This window comes from Micropterus salmoides, unplaced genomic scaffold, assembly GCF_014851395.1.
Source record: "Micropterus salmoides isolate LMB-PRFRI ecotype aquatic unplaced genomic scaffold, ASM1485139v1 Ms_hic_scaffold_14, whole genome shotgun sequence".
In the NCBI taxonomy this organism is placed as follows: Eukaryota; Metazoa; Chordata; class Actinopteri; order Centrarchiformes; family Centrarchidae; genus Micropterus; species Micropterus salmoides.
This window is the reverse complement of record NW_024040485.1, coordinates 31,114,632-31,135,504: the sequence shown is the minus strand read 5'-3', so window position 1 is coordinate 31,135,504 and position 20,873 is coordinate 31,114,632. Positions and strand designations below refer to the sequence as shown.

Sequence of the window (20,873 nt, the reverse complement as noted above, 5' to 3'; positions counted from 1 at the left end):
TCGGCTAACAGGATGGCAAACTGAGCTAACTAGCTAACGGCAGCTACAGTTAGCAGCAGTTTGAGAGTTTGATCCATAACAATGTTTTCTATTTTATAAATATTAGTTGATAGTTATTCTGCATTTTTCATGTAAAAACTCTACATCCACTAATGCTGCATTCAAAATGCTACTTCAGTACAAACACAGAAGTCTTATCATAAATATGACTCACTGTGCAGCAGGACCGCCTTTGTCACTGTTTTGTTATTATATATTTCATTAACAGATTATTAATACTGATCAATGTTAGAGCTGCATTTTACTGTTGGAGCTGCTCCAGACTGTTTGGGGGTTTAAATCCACTTCTTCATGACCTTTTCATCATGTGACCTCTAAAACAAAGTGATATCTGCTTGTGTGATCGGCTTTTTGGTCGTTTTTATAAACTATTTTTGACGTTCAGTTGTTAATTTGTTTAAGCACTCAGGTGCATTACTGTTGGTATTTCCTTTTAAAAACTCGAGAGTGGAATAAAGGTTTTGTGTAGGAAGTTGTTCTTCTTCTTTCCTCCCTTAATAATCTTTTCACATCCGTCAGATTTATGTTGAGAAACTTGAGAGCATATCTACAACATATTTTAAATACTGTTCTCATTAAGCTCTGTGAAAAATCCTCAAACTAACTGCTTCTCTCTCGTTATCCTGCGACCTCTTGTGTGGGCCCGACCCCCAGGTTGGGAACCGCTAGTTGAATGTATTTATGTTTTAACAAACACAGGAGTAGGTTCAGTGCAGGACTCGTCCCTGCAAAATGCACCACAGGAAGTCGTTCCTGGCTGTGGCCATCAGACTCTGTAGCTCCTCCCTCAGAGAGTCGGACACTCAAAACACTAATGTGCAATATTCTGGTTTATTCTGTCTCAATACTGAATTGTTTAAGGATTTATATTCACTAAAGCTCTCAACATTATCTTTACTCATTATTACTACTATTTCTCCATTACAGTACTGTACATGTTTCCAACCTTTTTATAATTTTAGATTTATATTATTACTTCTACTTTCTTTATTGACAACCTGAGCATCTGTACCACAACAATTTCCCCTCTGGGATCAATAAAGTATTTCTAATTCTGATGTTCTGCATGTAAAGTTGTATTTAAACTGTATGTAAAACAGTTCTTATCTGAAACTGTGGTAGGAATCGTTTATGTCCTTGTGTAGAGCAAATAAAGAAGTTACAACAAACAGTTGTCTTTGTGAGTTTTATTAAAGTAAGAAAAAAGTAGTGAAACAAAGTCAGCTGGTCCAGAGGACTCAGACTCCACAGCATCTGGATAACTAAGGGATTTAATGCAGGAGATAACTGGAGTCTACGAGAAAGCTGTTCTCAGCCTTGATACTCAAGTTCTCACAGGAACAGTATAGTATAGGCAGAAGATAAAACTATCTCACAGATGTTCATTATAGCTGAAACACTGGTACACATAGTGGACAGTAAGATGAATATAAGTACACAAAGTAAATGATATGATCATCAGAATGCATAAAGGTCAAATCAGTCCCCTCTTTGGCCGTTCCATGGACACATTAAGTTTATGAAACATGGTCAGAACATTAATGAATGCTCTCATCTTACTGTTTAAAAAAGAGATTAGCGTCAGCTGTTTTTACACAACAGACATTCTTGAGTAGTGAGCAAGCAAGGGGAACTATCTTAATGTACTATCAGAGCATTTTACACCGGTTATTACAACACAACAATAACATGTAAATCAATACACATCAGCATAACAAGTCATTATCATTATTCACATTAACCACCTTTTTCAAAACTCAAAGAAAATAATAGAAGAGCAGAACAACTGAGTAAGAAGCTGATATTCCTGTTTACAAAGCCGTACTGAACAATGCAAATCTATATATCTAAACACTTTATGAACAGTTATATTTAGATTGTCAAAATAGATAAAATTTAAATACTATTTAATTCTCAGTGTTCAGGTTTGCTGAGTTAATAAAGCTGCAGGTTTAAACTGTGACACTGGTGTTAATGGTGGCAGGAAGTTGTCCAGTAAATGCTTCCAGCACAAAATGTGTACAAACGAGTTAGCAGCTTCTCTCTTTATGTCGAACACATTTCTACTTGTTGGTCAGAATAACTGAAGTGTCGGTGTCTCAGTATGGAGACTCTGTCTCAGTGCATCACTCTCTGTCCTGTTTGGTTCTTTGGTATCTGGGTCTGAATGGATCTCTGTCTTTGTTTGGGTATTTGGTCAGGTCTTGTTATGGTCTTGGTTTTGATTTAGTTTTGACACAAAGATTTCGGATCACTATTCTATGGACTCGAGGACTGTCTCTTCTCTTTCTATTTTAGCCATGCTCTCAGATTTTTCTCTCATGGTTATCAGGGACTGGACTCGTTTTTCCAGCCTGGCTTGGCCTCAGATTTCTCTCCCTCAATCAGCATGTCGATGTACTCTGGAGTGGAGAGAGGATTTGGCTTCAGTTCTATCTCTTTAAGTCTTTTTAAACACACAGAAGACTTCTTTATCAGTTTCACCACCTCAACCTGAACATCATCATATTCAGCCTTCAGTTTATCAATCAGTGCCTGAACAGGTCTCTTAGCCTCTGAGGCTTTCAGCTTTTTCACTGTTTGTTTTTCTTTACTTCCTTATACTCCCATTTGTACTTCTGAATATAATGTACATCCCAGAAACATTTGCCTGGACACTCAGTACAGTATCCATCTGATCCCATTGCAGCACAGTGTCTTAAATCTGCATCATTTGCATATGGACAGGGATAGTGACAGGTGACATGACACTGCTGACAGTTGGTGAGGTAATTTCCAGTACCAGAAAAATCTACTTCAAAAGGCTTCATGACGGTGACTTCAAACTCAAAGTTCTTGTTTCTTTTCATCTCTGCCTCGTGCTCTTTTAGTTTTTCACTTGTCTCTTATCTCCTGAAGCTTGGCTAACCCAACTTTGACCTGCTTCGGCAAGTTTTCAACTAAATTTTTGAGCTGCTGTCTTTCTCTGAGGACCTGCTTTGTCATCGTCAAGCTTTTGGTTTCTATTTGATTCAAAGCAGCAAAGAACCTCATGCTTTTTGTCCCCATGTTCCAAAACATCTGATCAAAGCCTCCATCTTCATCCTCATCATCCCCACTCATGCTGCCTGCTGCAGATGATTTGTTGTCTGCAAACAAAGCTGAGTTATTGAATTTGAAGTGAACTGGCAGCCCGTCTCTTGTTTTAGGACATGGGACACCTGAAGCATTGATTGCCTCTAGAACTGGTGGACGCTGGCCGTCTGCGAATGTCACCAGAACCCTGATGTTTTCTGCCACATCTTTGCCAAAGATTGAGAGTATGGAGTCAAACACATATTTCTGTGTTGGTGTGAGTTGAGCTAAAGAAGCCTGAGCTACAAAACACACAGCGTCAATTTCACTGACACCAAGCTCAGCAGAGAAGAGATTACACAGCTGTTCTGTGATGCTCTCATCTCTTATTATGCCTCTTGTATCTCCAAACTCTGGAGTGTCAACAATGGTCAGAGAGTATTCTGTTTTAAAACCCTCCTGGTGGTTGATTTTGTACACAGTGACTTCAGAAGTCTGGCTTTCAGCCTGTGACGTCGACTGACCCTCATCAATTAACTTAAACCGATATGAATCCTCCCATTCGACACCTAGAATGTAATTGATCATCCCATTGATGAGAGTTGACTTCCCAGCTCCAGTTGCTCCCAGAAGCATGATGGTGCGATTAGGTTTAGTGGACTCTTTCCCAAAACTGAAAATCCTGCAGCCAGGGACACTGATTCGTTCATCTTTCAGGGGGATTTTATAAACAGGGACAGGACCGGTCTGGGGTTCTAACAATGTGCTTTTTTCTTTAACAGAATCAGAAAGACTTGAGCAGGTTTTAGTAGTAGGTAAGGTTTTAATGGAACCACTGGCTTCATTGGCCGGCCCAACACCTGCTGAGGTCACTGCTCTGCATCTGAACATATACTCTGTGTTAGGACTCAGATGGCTCACTGTGACTTCTCCAGCTTTTGATGCTGTCTCTTGTTGCCATCCATCCTCTCCTCTGACACAGTACTCTACAGAGTAGGAGGTGATGTTCTCTGCTCCAAATCTGGGCGCAGAAATCTTCAGTGTCACACTGTTGTGCTTTATGTCACTTGCTGTTACTGTTTCAGGCTTTGAAGGCGGCTCAAAGTTCTCATTGACAGAAAAGCCGCCTTCATGAAGGTAGATGCTTGAACCTTTCTGTGTCTCATTTGTTAATCCCACTGTCAGGAACTTTATGTTCTTGTTCTCCTTGTTGGCCTCTGCAAAGTCACTGAAGAGCTTTGCTTTATTCCTCATTGCATCTGTTATTTCTTTTGAGGTGAACCATTGTTCCTTCTCTACATCTTGAGGGTTGTCTGGTTTGGGTGTTTGTTTTAAGTAGTTTGATAAAGCTGAGAGGTACGGTTCAGCACTTCCCAGGGAGGTGAAAACAAAACACACAGCATGCTCTGCACTGAGGGTTTCCCTGTACAGGTCTGTTTGAGACGGGATGATTGTGTTTTTTTTTCATCATGTTGGTTAAAGACATTAAGGTGTAGACTTCTCTCTCTTTACAGTCCATCCACTCGTTCAGGTCTTTGCTGTTGAAAGGAGAAGAATGTCTCTTCTTCAGGATCTCTGCGAGCACAGCCTCCTCTTCTCCTCCTCCTCGGATTGATGGAAGTTTCTTTGCCAAGTTTTGTTGGAATCCCAGCTTGAACTCAGAGCACATCTCTTTAAAGCTTTTAATCTTTTTGCCAATCTGTGGGAACTGCTGTGCGGTGGTGGTTCTCATTGTGTCATTGCACTTCATTTCCAGCTCACTGAAGTCCTCCAGGACTCTCTGTGATTCCTGAACTAATCCTAAACTTATCTGACGGACCAGTTTTGCAGCAGAAGAATCTAAACTTGTCAGTGGCAACAACCAGACTTTCATTGGTACAGCCTTTTCTCTATTGGCTCCCAGTAATCTTGGCAGGCTTTGGTAGACTTCTACTGCATCCTGAAAGGACACAGGACTTTTTTCAAGAGAAAAGTCTCCAAAGAATCTGCAGGAGAATTTCTCAACATTTGCTCGGTCCTTGTCTTCCAGTTTCAGGGAACCTTCACCCTCTATTGCAAGGCAGGGGGATCTTCTTGATCATAACTTTCAAGTTCCCCTCAATGTCTTGATGATCTTCCTCTTCAGAAACCTCACGGTCAAAGACAAAGAAGGCTTGTGCCCCATAAAGAATGGCTGTGACTACATGTGTTGCTAATCCTTTATCAAAGACATATGAATGCTTCATATTGTCTCTTCCAAGGTGATCCATTTACAGTTCCTGGACCTTTGTGGTAGCCTTGTACTTCAGAGTTACTCTGGCCTGATTTTTGGAAATCTTACTGTCGTTCAGGTATTTGGCCGATCCATCAACCTCAACCAGTCCACTCAAGAAACTTGCCTTCAGGGAAGCTTCAACATTTAGAGCTGAAGATTTGTCCTCAATTGATTCAGATGCAACGATCTCAAAGTCAGTGTTCGGTTTTGGTCTTTCTCCTTTATCTTTTTCCAGGTCATTGCGGTCCCACAGCGTAATGCCTGCCAAAAAGAAGAGGAGAAGTCAAACTGCCTTTTATTGCATGATAGTAAGGCATAGCTTTTAGACACAAAATCAGAGAAATTCTAAGAATAAAAGTAACAAACCAACCCTCTCTGTGTTATATTAAGAAAAGCATCAATTCACAAATTAAAATAGCTTCTTCCTGACATGCTTTAAAACAAAACATGATGGTATTCTCTATCAGAACAAGTGACACATGATTTATCTGCTGAGTTCAGATAATTAAAAAGAAGTAAAAGTGATCAAACGACCTCCACCACCCACAAACTTGTCTGCTGATACCTTTGCTGCCTTCTTCACAGGCAAAGTGGAGACTATAACTAGCCAATTCTTTGAAACACTCAAACTCAACCATTGTAGCAGTCCTACTACATCTTTTCCCCTGCCCTTCCAGGTCAGTGGTTGTTCACTCTCCTCATTTACTCCTCTCACAGAGAGCGAAGTATCAGAACTCTTGACCAGTAGCCGTCCAACTACATGCCCACTGGACCCGATTCCTACGAATCTCCTCCATGCCATATCTCCTACTGTGGTCCCGACAAACACTCATGTGACAAATACTTCTCTGGCTTCAGGAACCTTCCCGACCACTTTCAAAAGGGCTCGGGTTACACCCTTGCTCAAAAAGCCCTCACTTGACCCAACTAAAGTTGAGAACTATCGACCAGTGTCTCTTCTACCTTTTTAATCCAAAACTATTGAACGGGCAGTATTCAAATAGGTCTCAGAATTCCTCTCCCCCTCTCGGGGAATAACCTAGATCCATATCAGTCTGGTTTTAAGAGTGCCCACTCTACTGAAACGGCTCTTCTGTCTGTAACAGAAGCCCTAAGGTCAGCTAAAGCTGCAGCCCAATCCTCAGTTCTTATCTTGCTTGACCTATCAGCTGCCTTTGACACAGTCAACCACAGGATCCTTCTATCCGCTCTCTCAGCAATGGGCATCTCGAGTAAAGCACTCCTGTGGTTCGAATCCTACCTCTCGGGGCGTTCCTACAATGTTTTGTGGCAAGGACAATTATCCTCCTCCCACTGCCTCTCCACAGGGGTGCCCCAAGGCTCAGTGCTTGGGCCCCTTCTCTTCTCAATTTACACCACCTCACTGGGGCCGATCATTCACTCGCACAGCTTCTCTTACCACTTGCCACCTTCAACTAAACCTCTCTAAGACTGAACTCTTGGTCATTCCAGCCAAGCAATCTATCCACCATAACATATTACTACAAAGTGACTCCGCAACCATCACTCCAACCAAGGTGGTGAGAAACTTGGGTGTCATGATTGATGACCAACTGTCCTTTTCAGACCATGTTGCTGCCGTCTCTCGGTCGTGCCGCTTTTCTCTATACAACATAAGGAAAATCAGGCCCTACCTCACTCAGTACGCCACCCAGCTTCTGGTACAGTCTGTGGTTATCTCTCGCCTCGACTATTGCAATGCCCTCCTAGCAGGTCTCCCAGCTTGTGCGGTGAAACCCTTACAAATGGTTCAGAATGCAGCAGCGCGTCTGGTTTTTGATCAGCCCAAAAGGACTCATGTCACTCCATTACTCAGTGACCTCCACTGGCTCCCCGTGGCCTCCAGAATCAAATTCAAGTCACTAATGCTTGCATACAGCGTGACTACTGGGTCTGCACCCATCTACCTAAACTCCATAATACAAACTTACGTTCCTTCTCGGCCGCTATGCTCCTCCAACGAACGCCGCCTGGCTCTGCCATCCCTTCACTCAAAGCAATCCCAGTCCCGGCTATTCTCATCTGTGACACCACGATGGTGGAACGAGCTACCACACGCCATCAGAGCAGGGGCGTCCCTCTCTAACTTCAAGAAGCTCTTGAAAACTCATCTCTTCCGAGAACACTTCCTCTTATAACACCTCTAACTCCTAACCTCTAACATGCACTTCCTGTGCTCTTCTTCTTCTATCCCCTACAATGATCTTGTATTGATTGCACAAATTGTTTTGATTTCACTTTTTGTTAACTCTTACTTCCTTCCCTAGGTATCTACCCCATTGATGTGATATGTACTGTGAGCTCTTACTAGTATGTATTGTCAGTTGTAGATCTGTAGTTGATGCTCTGTTGATGCTTGTATGTTGTTCCTCAAATGTAAGTCGCTTTGGATAAAAGCGTCTGCCAAATGAGTAAATGTAAAATGTAAATGAAAATGTTGTTGAATGTGGCTTTAAATCCTGAAAGGTTGGTTGTGACGCATTAAGTATCTTCACATGTGAATCCTTACCAGGGACAAGTGAGTCACTGCGGCAGTCGTACAACATCCCGAGGCTGAAAGGCCGGCCGAGCGCCGCCACCTCCATCGTCCCGCTGGCTTCAGAGTCCATCGCTCAGTCTGAACTGGACAAAATGGACAACAGCTTGATAGTTCACTTCTCTGACTCTTCTGCTGTCCAACCTGTTATTTGTCTGTGTGATGTTTAAAATATTTGGTAATGCCCAGCCACCCTCATGTTTATACTTTAATTTGATGTTTTCACTCTTTTAATTTTACATTAATTTATAGGACACTTTCATACAAATATACATATATATGTCACACTGTCTGTCTGCTTTGTTCATTTAGTTCTCTGTCAGTCCTGTTATTTATAGTCCCTTCCGTATCTGTTATTTAATTTGTGTTTTGGTTCCATGTCTTTGTTCCCAGTCCAGCGTTTATGTCACAGAGTTGTTGAGTCTTGGGTTCGATCCCGTCTGTTGTCCTGTGTCCAGTATCTGTTATATAGTCTGTTGTGTTTTGGGTCTCACTCTGTCTGTCACTCATGTCTGTCTTCTTGGTGTCTTAGTTCCCAGTTCAGTGTTTTACTTAGCTTCAGTCTGTGTTCCTTTTTGGTGTTGGTTTAGTGGTGATATGTCTGATGGTGTCTGGATTAGTTTGTTATTTTTGTTATTCTGATCTGTTACTTCGAAATGTTTAGTGTTCAGTACTTGTGTTGTGTCTTCTCACCTCCAGTATCTGCCTGCCATCCAGTCTCTCTGTTTTCCCCTTCTGTCTCTCTGCCTCGTTAACCTTGATCCCAGTCACCTGAGTTGCTCCCACCCTGCTCGTTAGTCCCGGTGTATAAATGTTTGGCGTTTCTGTTCATTCCCTGTCTGGTCATTGTCGCATGTCTGTTCTGTCGGCTGTTCAGTTACTACCTTTTCCGGCCTTTTGGATGTTACCAGTTCCTGTATCTATGAGTTTTGTTCATGCTGGTTTTTGTGCTTTGTATTAGAGATCCCTGAACTCCATCTCAGCTCTGTGTCTTGCGTTTGGGCTCACTACTTCTTTGCGTACCCACCGTTCCTGAAAATATAGCTGTAATAAAGACACCGTACACGACTGCTCAGTAGCAAAAAACAGACAGTTAGAGTCAAGCTGGTGAACATAGCTGAGCGTTTAGAAGCTAAAGAGCCAGATATTTCTCTCATGAAGCATCATGCTGCTGTTTGATCATAAACGTAGTGCTGACATGTTAATGTTCACTACTTGTTTCTGCTGAATACAAGTGGCCAATAAAACTGCAGGTTTTAGTTTATAATTTTTTTTTATATAGGTCTTTAAGTTCTGATATCTTAATGTTGCCTCAATATTATTTTCCTCTCTCAGGATCAGTGGGTTAGCCGAATAACTTTTGGCAGGCTACTGCATCCTGAAAGAATCTGCAGGAGGATTTCTCAGCATTTGCTCGGTCCTTGTATTCCATTTTCAGCGAACCATCACCATCTATAGCAAAGCTGGGAATCTTCTTGATCATCACCTTCAAGTTCCCCTCAATGTCTTGATGATCTTCCTCTTCAGACGCCTCACTGTCAAAGACAAAGAAGGCTTGTGCCCCATAAAGAATGGCTGTGACTACATGTGTTGCTAATCCTTTATCTCATCTTTCTAAAGAAAGATGAATTCAATTGTAACTAAGGGCCCTTTCACATGTGAAATTCTGCACCAAGGTCCAAACCAAAGTTCAAGCTTTGATACATTTTGGTAGATTCAGTTATATTCTGCAGGTTTCAGGCTGAAATTATGCGAGCGCACTAAAGAACTTTACATGACAGACTCGCATCCTGTCGTGAATATCTATGTGGGCTGCATCTCCTGTCAGGATTGATGAGCGCATAGCAGGAGAGGGCCCAAATGCAAGACACTGAGAGCAGAGATACAGTTCCAGGGTTTTAATCTAACAAAAGAACAAAGCTTACAAATAGTGATGACTGGCCAAGTCCAACACGACGGGTAACAGGAATCTCTGAATCAGGCAGAACACACATCTATGACAATGACCGGACGGGAACTGAATAGAAACACCAACCATTTATACACCAGGTCTAACGAGACAGGCAGGCAGAGAGACAGCAGGGTAAAACAGAGAGACAGGTAGGCAAAGGGATCACTGGGGGAACAGACAACACTCGACAGGCAGACAGAAAGTGAGCATGAAACAAACACCAGATAAAAACAGAATAAGACAAGAACTTAGGCCGGCACAGACTGAACACAAGGCACAGGCAACTGACACAAGAGAGGAAACATACTGGAACACAAAACAGACTAAAAACTAATCATACAGATAGACTACAAACGTAACGGGGAAAACAGACTGAACTAAGAACAGGGCCCCTTTCAGAAAGCAGGTTCAACAAACTGAGTGTAAACCTGAAGTCTGGGTTGACGAACTCTGAGATGTCAAACTCAGAGTTTCCGGTTTCAGAACAGGTATTAGTTCATTCAACTCTGAGTATGTTGAGCCTGCTGGGAAAAAAAGCCATCATCAATGGAGGTCCGATACTACAATTCGCCATGGCAATGGGTAAATAAAGGCAGAGCCTCCATTTTAAATCAGGTGGAGCTAAAAATATGAATGAGTGCGAACACGGACCATGATTGGCTCTAAAACGCAGGAGTGGAGGATCGATACGTTAACATTACATTTTATACATTGTTGCTCATTCATCATTTACCAGACTGGAATTTCCTTAATGAATGATAAAGTGCTGGGATTCTCCTCCAGCCTGTTATTCATATTAAATAGCTACAGGCCTGTTTATTCAGCTGGACCTGACGGGACTAAATGCCGGTGGCAATAACTGAAGGTGATAATCAAACAGATTAGACACAGGCTAGCCGTCCTGCTAGTTGCACCAATGTCTTCCCTGCACCATCTAAGGTCCCCTTAGCTGAGGTTTTTAGTGCTCCCACAGTACGTTCACCTCCCCGTGATTCGGAGGAGCCCATGCTGCTCGGAGGTACTAGATTGTCTGCTTCCGAGCGGCAGAGACGTTTGAGAACGAGTAGTTGTCTCTATTGTAGCAGGCCGGGACACTGGATCAGCGCTTGTCCGTCTCTATTAAAAGACCCCAGCTCACCAAAAAGAGCTTGAACTTCAGGGCCTTATTGATTGGGGCTGATGAGAGTTTCTTAGATTCCTCTGTGGCTGCAAGCTTGGGTTTGGAGTTAGAGGCTCTATCGGGGTTTAGGGAGGTTAATGTACTGAATGGGAGGTTGCTAGCACAGCTCACCCACTCTACTGCCCCCATAGAGCTCATTGTGTCGGGGAATCATTGTGAATGCATTAGACTGTGTGTTTGTTATTCTATCTCCCCTCTCTCCGGTGGTCTTAGGTCTCACCTGGTTGAAGCGTCACAGTCCTCAGATAGACTGGGTTGAGAATAAGATTGTCAGATGGAGTTCTTTTTGTCACAGTGGAGCAGCGCTGCGTGTCCACTGAACTTCCCACATCATGGTGCACACAGCTGCCGTGGGTGGAGTACACTTACAATTATGACGTCAGTTCTGCCACAGGTATGTCTCCATTTGTGGGTTTCAACTGCCTCTGTTCCCCAGTCAGGAGTTCGAGGTAGCAGTCCTGTTCGTTCAGGCAAACATGCGCTGATGCAGGAGAGTGTGGAGATCAGCCAGGGCAGCCATGGTTTGTACCACTTCCCGGAACCGTGGGAGGGTCTGCGTCGGGTCCCGGCTCCAACTTATCGAGTGGGTCAGGAGGTGTGGCTGTCTTCTAAGGATTTGCCCTTGCAAGTTGAGTCCCGCAAGTTTTCCCGCAAGCCCCTCATTTTGTGGGACCTTTTGTTTTTGAGAGGATCATTAACCCTTTTGCCGTGCCTGCTCAACGGACTACGGTTCCTAGGGGTGGTGTGGGAATCAACGACGATGCGGGCCCACCTGTCTCCTGCACGCGTCAAGTCCATTTTGTCCAGTGACCAAAGTGAAGCTAGGCCGCACCATCACTGTGAAACACTCTCAGAGGGTGTTGGGTCTCATGGCACATGAGAGCCCTGCAGTGGTGGCTAAAATCCAAGGGATTCTCCCCGAGGGGAAATCTGTTCTGTCTGAGACGGGTTACGAGGTGCCTTCATTCCCTGTCAGTATGGAGGAAACCTTGGTTCCTGTCCCAGGGTCCCGTGTTGGGAGCGTCATGTCGCCAGACAATTATTGTGGCAGATGCCTCACTCACGGGGTGGGGCTCGGTCATGGACTTTGCGAGAGGCTCCTGGCAGGCCTATTTGAATCACCAGGGGGATCTGCGCTCACGCCCGTTATGCAAACTGGCTCATTAGATCCTTCTGTGGTCCCAGCAGAGACTGCTGTCTCTCAGAGTGATGTATATCCCTGGGACCCAGAATCAGGGAGCAGACCTGCTGTCGAGACAGGGGCTGAGGCCCGGGGAATGGAGACTCCACCCTGTGGAGTTATTGTGCAAAAGGTAAGGCCCTATAGACGTGTACCAGTTTGCGTCTTAAGAGACTGTCCACTGTGGTTCTCCCTCTTGCCCCCAGCCCCGCTCGGGCTGGATGCCCTGTTGCAGACGTGGCCGAGGCTGTGTCAGTATGCTTTTCGTGGAATGTGTTTGCCACCTAGTGTGGATAATGGGCGGTGGACCTGGTTACCTTCCCGGTGATTATGGTACTGGAGTTCCTCCAGGACCGTTTCTCTGCTGGCCTTTCCCCGTCCACGCTTAAGGTGTATGTGGCTGCCATTGCAGCGTTCCACGCCCCTCTGCGGGATGGGCCTCTGGGGAGGCTTCCACTGGTCATGCTCTTCCTCCGTGGAGCCCGGAGGATGAGACCCGTGACTCGTTCCAGGGTTCCCACTTGGAACCTGGCAGTAGCGCAGCTACCCTAGCGTCATCTCTCAAGACGCCGGTGCTTCCCACAAAGACATGTCGGGCGACATGTGCTCTAGTGGAGTGTGTTTGCCACCTGGTGTGAGTGGAATGTGTTTGCCACCTGGTGTGGAGAACGGGTGGTGGACCCAGTTACCTGCCCGGTGATTATGGTACTGGTGTTCCTCCAGGACCGTTTCTCTGCTAGCCTTTCACCGTCCATTGGAGTAGTTTCATTCATGATTCAGCCTTGCCACGCCCAGAGGCGTTCCCATAGTGTCGTCACCGACGCAGTGTCTCGTTCCCCTTCTTGGGGAACAAGGGTTACATACGTAACCCGAGACGTTAGTGAGAGTGGGACGCCACAACTGTGCCACACCTACCCCAGCAACAGACAGGCAAGAACCCCAGTAGCCAATAGGGGTGGGATAAATAAATAAAAATGTGACTCCCAGATGCACCGTGATGCGGAAGACCCCGACCTGACCAACAGATGCCCAAAAATAAATAAATAAATGAATAAAAACGACCATCCAAATGCCAATTGACAACGCAATGCCGACGATTGATCCTCAGTGAGTCTGAAGTGTTCTGGTTGCATCAGTGCATGTTGGATGTGAGATGAGCTGCTGTGCTGAGCTGCATGTCGGTAAAAACAGTTTCTAGAGGAATGTGAAAAAGCCGGAACCTCAGCAGGAACTCTTCATCTGTCTGCTCTGTGCTGCTGCTGTCAGGGATCAAACCTGTACCTGCTACTGCACACTGCTTCAAACACCAGTAGTGAAATACGTAGTATTAAACATAATAATAAAATGTAAAAGAATGTCCAGCAACTACTAATATTAGTGTAGTGTTTGTTTGGCTTGCACTGCCACAGTGGTGACAGACATGTGGCCCTCCTGGAGTTCAGGCCTTATGGGCCCCCAGAGAAGCCTTCAGGTCTTACACTAACATTTGAACACAATAATAAAACAATTAAACATTACTGTGTGTCAGACTGAACACAAATAAATACAACTACATTTTCATTGATGTTACAGCTGACCCAGACTAGACATGAACTAGCTTACCATCCAGCTAAAACCAACAACTTGCATGAAACATATCTACATAGACCAAAATAAACACGATTTAAGTTTGATTAGTTTAACTGCTATAACAAAAAGAAATAAAAAATTTATCACCTCAAAATTGTTTTTTCATTCCAACATGGGCTGTGCTGCCACATGGTGCTGTGTCATGTGTCAACATGTGGAATAAGGACTAAACTGAGCATGTGCAGAGTGAATCAGGTGATTTGTAGTTTATTCCTGATTAAAGAAATCGGACACTTTTCAACGGACCCTGTTACAATAATCCGCGGTCTCCCCTACCTGGTGTCACAAACTTAGTTACTAAATCAGAGCAGGTAAATTAGCTGAAGCTTGTCTCTGTTCTTTAGTTCCAAAGTTCACAAGTTGTTTCTACAAATATTCTTCTCACTCCCAAGTTGTGACATAAGGATGGTTGATAAAGATCACTGCCAATTTTAAAAGCTGGGAAGTCCTTTCCTGTCATAGCTGAACACTATAAACAGGCCTAGTATAGATAACAGCAGAGCCTGAATAATGAGGTGGATGAGGCGCACAGGACTTTTACAGTCTGGTGTTAGTTTCTGTGTGAAACAAAAAGTCAACATTGATTCTTTTTAACTAAGGCTTCTTATTTTAACCGAAACCAGGATCTGTTCCTAAACCTAACCAAACAGCGACAGTTTCACAGCATTAGCTGCCTGTTTTATTTTAAAAGTCTTGTATATTTATTCTTGGTAACATGACGTCGTAGACTTCATGAAGGGGTCTTGATCAGGAGTCCATAAGCGACAATTTGGGAGTGAGAGTGTGTTGAAATATTAGCTGTGACTGCTGTGAATGCAGTCTGTGTGTAACAGAGCTTCTTAATGAGATGGAAGAGAAAGAAATAATCAGAAAGTCCACCAGTGAGTTTGCCTCGCCTCCCGTGCTTGTATGGAAAAAAATGGTGACTTACGGGTGTGCACAGACTTTCGCTGGCTTAACAGACGAACACTGAAGGATGCTCATCCCCTGCCTTACCAAGCTGACTGCTTGGCTGCCCTGGGTGGAAATGCATTTTTTAGCACAATGGATCTGACGTCTGGCTTTTATAACATGCCGCTGCATGAAGAGGACCGCAAGTACTCTGCATTCATGACACCCATGGGTCTGTACGAGTACAACCGTCTCCCTCAGGGCCTGTGCAATAGCCCAGCTACAGACAGGCAAGAACCCCAGTAGCCAATAGGGGTGGGATAAATAAATAAAAATGTGACTCCCAGATGCACCGTGATGCGGAAGACCCCGACCTGACCAACAGATGCCCAAAAATAAATAAATAAATGAATAAAAACGACCATCCAAATGCCAATTGACAACGCAATGCCGACGATTGATCCTCAGTGAGTCTGAAGTGTTCTGGTTGCATCAGTGCATGTTGGATGTGAGATGAGCTGCTGTGCTGAGCTGCATGTCGGTAAAACAGTTTCTAGAGGAATGTGAAAAAGCCGGAACCTCAGCAGGAACTCTTCATCTGTCTGCTCTGTGCTGCTGCTGTCAGGGATCAAACCTGTACCTGCTACTGCACACTGCTTCAAACACCAGTAGTGAAATACGTAGTATTAAACATAATAATAAAATGTAAAAGAATGTCCAGCAACTACTAATATTAGTGTAGTGTTTGTTTGGCTTGCACTGCCACAGTGGTGACAGACATGTGGCCCTCCTGGAGTTCAGGCCTTATGGGCCCCCAGAGAAGCCTTCAGGTCTTACACTAACATTTGAACACAATAATAAAACAATTAAACATTACTGTGTGTCAGACTGAACACAAATAAATACAACTACATTTTCATTGATGTTACAGCTGACCCAGACTAGACATGAACTAGCTTACCATCCAGCTAAAACCAACAACTTGCATGAAACATATCTACATAGACCAAAATAAACACGATTTAAGTTTGATTAGTTTAACTGCTATAACAAAAAGAAATAAAAATTTATCACCTCAAAATTGTTTTTTCATTCCAACATGGGCTGTGCTGCCACATGGTGCTGTGTCATGTGTCAACATGTGGAATAAGGACTAAACTGAGCATGTGCAGAGTGAATCAGGTGATTTGTAGTTTATTCCTGATTAAAGAAATCGGACACTTTTCAACGGACCCTGTTACAATAATCCGCGGTCTCCCCTACCTGGTGTCACAAACTTAGTTACTAAATCAGAGCAGGTAAATTAGCTGAAGCTTGTCTCTGTTCTTTAGTTCCAAAGTTCACAAGTTGTTTCTACAAATATTCTTCTCACTCCCAAGTTGTGACATAAGGATGGTTGATAAAGATCACTGCCAATTTTAAAAGCTGGGAAGTCCTTTCCTGTCATAGCTGAACACTATAAACAGGCCTAGTATAGATAACAGCAGAGCCTGAATAATGAGGTGGATGAGGCGCACAGGACTTTTACAGTCTGGTGTTAGTTTCTGTGTGAAACAAAAAGTCAACATTGATTCTTTTTAACTAAGGCTTCTTATTTTAACCGAAACCAGGATCTGTTCCTAAACCTAACCAAACAGCGACAGTTTCACAGCATTAGCTGCCTGTTTTATTTTAAAAGTCTTGTATATTTATTCTTGGTAACATGACGTCGTAGACTTCATGAAGGGGTCTTGATCAGGAGTCCATAAGCGACAATTTGGGAGTGAGAGTGTGTTGAAATATTAGCTGTGACTGCTGTGAATGCAGTCTGTGTGTAACAGAGCTTCTTAATGAGATGGAAGAGAAAGAAATAATCAGAAAGTCCACCAGTGAGTTTGCCTCGCCTCCCGTGCTTGTATGGAAAAAAAATGGTGACTTACGGGTGTGCACAGACTTTCGCTGGCTTAACAGACGAACACTGAAGGATGCTCATCCCCTGCCTTACCAAGCTGACTGCTTGGCTGCCCTGGGTGGAAATGCATTTTTTAGCACAATGGATCTGACGTCTGGCTTTTATAACATGCCGCTGCATGAAGAGGACCGCAAGTACTCTGCATTCATGACACCCATGGGTCTGTACGAGTACAACCGTCTCCCTCAGGGCCTGTGCAATAGCCCAGCCAGCTTCATGAGAATGATGACCTCCACATTTGGTGACCAGAACTTTCTCAGCTTGTTGTGTTACCTTGACGACTTGCTGGTCTTCGCGCCATCAGAGGAACTAGCTCTGGAAAGACTGGAGCTGGTTTTCAGTCGTCTTCGTCTGCACAACCTGAAATTGGCACCGAGGAAGTGTTGGCTGCTAAGGAAGTCTGTAATATTTCTTTGGCACGTTGTTGATGAGTCTGGTGTGTTCACCGACCCTGCCAAAGTCGAGGTTGTCAGCAAGATGACCACTGCAGATCTAATGGAGCCTGATGGAGTCACACCATCCTAGTCTTGTGTCAGATCATTTCTGGGTATGGTGAACTATTACCAGCAATTTGTGCCTAATTAGTCCAGCATAGCAAGGCCTCTCTTTGACCTCCTGGCTGGCCAGAAGCAGAGACGCAAGGGACGGCGACGCGTTCAAGGTGCTGTTCAGTTGCGGAAGTTGACATCGGCTGACTGGACTCCCGAACATCACCAGGCTTTTGAGGAACTGCAGAAAGCCTTGGTAACCTCAGTGGTTTTGGCCCACCCAGACTTCAACCATCTCTTTGTGTTGTCCACCGATGCCTCATTGGATGGCCTGGGAGCTGTCCTTTCGCAGGTTCAGGAGGGTGACTGTGTGGCCCGACCAGTGGCTTTCGCCAGTAAATCCCTCTCAAGAGCTCAGAGGAAGTACCCTGCTCATCGCCTCGAATTCCTCGCCTTAAAGTGGTCCGTGTGTGACAAGTTTAGCCACTGGCTTAAGGGTCATGTCTTCACCGTGTGGACAGATAATAACCCCCTCACACACATCATGACAAAGCCCCGGCTGGATGCCTGCGAGCAGCGATGGGTGGCGAAGTTGGCATCCTATGTATTCGATATCAAGTACATCCCTGGGAGTCAGGTGCCAGGATGCGCGCTGTGGAAGTTCTCCATCAGCTTCAAACAGCTTACCCCTCCTGATGAAGATCCCCTACCTGTGTTCTCTGAGAGAGAGTTGCATGAAGGACAGTTGAGTGACCCTGTCCTCTCACAAGTGTTGTATTTTGTGGAACGTGGCCGGCACCCATCCAGGAGAGAAAAAACAAAGGAACATGTCATGGTCATCAGATACCTCAAACACTGGGAGAAAATGACAACGTGTAATGGCATCCTCTACAGAGTGTCCCAGGATCAGGTCTCTAGGAGGAAGAGATACCAGTTTGCGGTCCCTGACTCACTCAAATCTGAGGTTCTCAGAGGCATTCATGGTAGTACGGGTCATCAGGGGCAGTTTAGGAGTTTGAATCTGGCCCGTCAGAGGTTCTTCTGGCCTCTCATAGACCGAGATGTCAAAGACTATGTCCGCCAATGTCCAAGGTGTGTCATCAGCAAGCCTGCAGATCCAGAGGGGAGGGCACCTCTTGAGAGTATAAAGACCTCTGCACCTCTAGAGATCGTGTGCATTGATTTCTGGACTGCGGAAGATTCTAACAAGTCTGTTGACGTGCTGCAGGTGTTCTGGTCTCGAACAGACGTGACAGTGGGAAACGGAAGACAGCAGACCGATGGGAGTCCACGGTATACACTGTTGTGATTGTGAATGCCTCAACTCACACATCGTATCAGGAATCCTATGACTGGCCAAGAGAGAGTTGTCCATCGCAACCTGCTGATGCTTGTTAACTTCTTGCCTGTGGATGTGGACTGCTCCCCAGATAGCACCACTGTGTCCTCCAGTGAGAAGGGGTCGGACGATGTCACTGACACAGATGGCTTGAAGGCTGTTGTGGAAGAAGAGGATGTTCAGAGCAGAACTCAGGAGTGTGTCGGCAATCTGTCGAATGCATGTACGGATGGCCATGCGGGGGATGGTTTGCCTGGTGATACCCTGAGTGTGGACGACGAGCCCGAGTTTGGGGGCACTTTGCACTCACGGACAGGGATCAGCCCTAGACACAGCTGCACATATGCCTCTTCTGCTGACACCCTGAGTACACACACACACGCTGCACCATCTGTATGCTCAGACAATGCACACAGTGCCAGGCCACCCTCTATTCATCCTGATTCAAGCACTGTACACAGAGTTAGAACTCGTGTTGGATGCATGGTGAGGCCAGTTAACCGTCTGCTTCATGTGATGTCCACCCAAGGTGTTGTTGGTGATGCCAGTCAGTTCATTGACAAAGTTTCTAAGTCAGTTTTTCAGGTATTCCAGTGAATTAATGGTTCTCAAGTGTGGGTCAGGTTTTCATATGTCATTGCATCACCATGAACGAGTCTGAGTCCAGGCGTAGGGCCTTTTTTTTAACGTATGGGTCGTGGTTTGTGTGGGGTGTAGACTGCATCCTACTTCCAGAAGCTGGTAGAGAGTTAGGCGCCATTCTCTTTCCGCTTCATCCTTTTGGTGATACTCATTGAGTTGGACCACATCAGGTTAAGTTTTTTTTTTATGTTTTATGGTGACTGTAATGTTTCGCATATCTAGGATTTTTGGCGAAATTCTGTTGGGGTGGGTCTAACAGAGTTAAAAATAATCGCTTGTGTTACATGATGTAGTTTTGGAGCCACCTGGTGGGTTAATAGTGCAACTGCATACACGGGGTTCTTTCTCACGTATCATACGTGCCTCTAGCAAAGGAAACACTTCCAAGCTAGAGGTAGATGCACGTGAGCAACGATGTGATCAATATTTCCATGTTTAATGTTTTAAAATTGGTTTCATGACTATCAGTAACATGTATTTTGACTGTAAGCACTACTAGCATGTAATATAAAAGTAACTGACATGTACATGCAGAAATAGTACTTTCAGTCGTAGGTCTAGCTAACGTTAGCTGGTTATCTAATCACCTGCTTGCTAGCTCCCGACCGTGATGTTTTAGTAGTTATTTTGGATGATTATTGTTCTGTTCCTTTTTATACAGATCTGATGGTTGCAGTTGCATAACACACAGTTACTGATTGTGTGCTGTTGATTTTTATACCAGGTAGGCTTTGTTAAATGTAGGATTCACATATTGTCATTGCATGAAAATCTTGCAATTCCAATATTAGAATTTAGTGTGGGTTGTGTGAAATGAAAACTTTTGTTGACGTGGTCAAGTGTAGTAGTAAAATTATTTTTTTCATTCTTAAGATGTCGATGCGAGGTTTTTGTAATATGACAGTAACATGTTGCACTGTATAAAATATGAGATGTTCTGTTAATTGTCTATGGTCAAAATGTTTGTTTAGAATGTTTGAGGATTTTTATTGTGGGTATAGAAGAAAATTGCTCTCATTGTTTAGATACTCTTTAGAAATCATACATAATACTACCACTATACGATCCTGTGTTTGGTTTATACTAGTATGGACAGAAAAAGACTATAATACTGTGAAAATGTATTTTATATTAGTCTTTTGTGAGCGAAAGGAAACACTTCCAAGCTAGAGATCTGATGGTTACAGTTGCATAACACACAGTTAATGATTGTGTGCTGTTGATTTTTATACCAGAATAAAAGGAGAACCAGAGTGAGAGCAAGTCCTGTGTGGCCGTGCCATCCTTCCACGCCATAGACACAAAAGGGACACACTCAGTCTACAGACAGACACAGAGGGTTACATGTGCAGGATGTGTACTCACCAGTGTCTGATAGAGATTCTAATGTTTTGTTGAAGAAAACCTGATGATTCAGAGGAGCTTTTCTTCAGAGACAAACAGATATTGGTCACGCCTGCAGCTCTGCAGTCTCTAAGACATAGCCTACGTTTCACTTTCAATGAGGACGTGTGACATTGAAGCTCTCCTCTTTCAGTGTTGCTCCACCTCTCAGTGTACAAAACTTCACCGCAGCAATAACATCTGAGCAGATTACTTTGAAAGCAGCTGCTGCTGAAATACATCTGAGTCATGACAGCAACAGTTACTCACATGATCATTTCCTATTCTGAGACTGTGTCCACAAATAACCAGAC

The 20,873-nt window shown here is 44.2% G+C and overlaps 1 pseudogene; it reads right to left on the bottom strand.

Moving 5' to 3' along the window:
* Positions 1-1,232: 1,232 nt before the first annotated feature.
* On the bottom strand, positions 1,233-20,683 carry LOC119902687 (annotated as a pseudogene).
* Positions 20,684-20,873: the final 190 nt, after the last annotated feature.